Genomic DNA, 1,576 nt, shown 5'->3' on the forward strand with positions numbered 1-1,576 from the left:
TTTCTCTCAACATTTAGGTCTTGTACTCACAACAGCAGAGTGGCTTCCATAGCAGTCGCAGTTGCCTATGAACTGAAGCCCGCGCCTTGATAAATGCCGAGTATGAGTTAGCAAGCATATTAATCTCTTATTGCAGTATTTTACTGCCGGTGAGTATATGGGATGTCCACTGCAATCTCCTGTCACTCCTGATAGGCAGAATATGACAAACCCATAAGACCGATGCCTACACTGAAGATGCTAAGGTAGCAGTATTTAAAATTGAGGCAAATAGGTGCAGTGCGTCCAGCTTAGCGTACCCTTTTTAGAACAGGAATCTTATGCAATAAATACTGAAAATGCTGGAAAGACTGAGAAGGTCAGGCAGCATCTGTGGAGAGAGAATCAGAGTTAACGTTTCAGGTCGGCAGATGACAATGTCAGGTGGGCAAAAATCAAAAACGAAAGTAAGACAATAAGAAAAAATTGTCTTATTTTTAGGTTTTAAAGATCCGGTGTTTGCGAACCGAGGCCTCTGCACAGCTTGATGCAGCCGGACACTGTCTTTACACGAGGGCCCTCTGTTGGAATAGAGCTCGAATTACAGCCACAGCAAACCAAGAGTTGGTTTTCACAAAAGAAATCTTGATCTTATTTTTCAGTATGAAAAAAACTAACCACTCAGAATGCGTTTCCTCCTTCCACAACTCTCACACAGAAAGAAGGGAACGGTCATCAATGGCCACAAGCTCTTGCACAAAGCAACACTCGCAGCCCGCTTCACGCTCAGGAGGAAACGCTTTAACTCCTCCTCGTGGTTAGTGAGACCAGACACTTCAGAACACATTTCTCAAGTTAAAAACTATAGAAATGATCCCTAAAAGTATAGTCTTACCTAACATTGGCCGCCACACCGCTCTCCACACTCAGCACACCCCCTTTAACAGAGGCTGAGCTCCCACCCGCTTCGCGCCCATTCACAGCGGTCAGTGCGGAATCCACTATATATACAATATACAAATCACCCTTTGTAAATATAATTATAATTGTGTGAGAAAGAAATATAGTTGCTGTCATTCTGCCATTACCCAGCAGGCAGGTGATTTGCATATATTAGCAGCCTGTCTCCAGCGACTGTCCTGCTCATTGATTCACTCAGTGGGTGGAAGCCCCGCTCTGAGAGATTTAAACAGCAACTCGCCCTCCACCGCACGGATGGGTTCAGCGGGTTAGATAAAGAGGGAAAAAGATTTAAAATCAGCTTTGGAAACTGCAAATGAAGAATTATAGAGCCGGAGGAGCAGAGCAACATCTTACGCGGATAACAACAGAAAATGCTGGAAAAACTCAGCAGGCCAGGCAACATCCGTGGAGAGAGAAACAGAGTCAACGTTTCAGGTCGAAACCCTTTGTCAGGACTGAGAAAAAAGCAGGAAATGAAACAGATTAAAAGGCTCACTGCCACACCCCCTCTAGGAATGCCTACCTTGAAGAAGTTCTGCTCTTCTCTTCGACGGGATCTCCGTTTGGCTCTTCAACCTTGTTCATCTTCATTGCTTTCAGTTTCCCTTCTCATGTTTGATCAGACTCAGTTTCA

At 44.6% G+C, this 1,576-nt stretch overlaps 1 non-coding gene across 1 annotated transcript; it reads right to left on the bottom strand.

Moving 5' to 3' along the window:
• Positions 1–655: 655 nt before the first annotated feature.
• Positions 656–872, bottom strand: LOC147097487 (small nucleolar RNA U3). Its single transcript, XR_015074401.1, has one exon. It is a non-coding gene; the product is annotated as a small nucleolar RNA U3 (small nucleolar RNA).
• Between the last annotated feature and the right edge of the window lie 704 nt (positions 873–1,576).

The sequence above is a fragment of the Somniosus microcephalus genome, chromosome 32 (assembly GCF_052327205.1).
Source record: "Somniosus microcephalus isolate GS21.2 chromosome 32, FLI_Smic_1.0, whole genome shotgun sequence".
Taxonomy (NCBI): domain Eukaryota; kingdom Metazoa; phylum Chordata; class Chondrichthyes; order Squaliformes; family Somniosidae; genus Somniosus; species Somniosus microcephalus.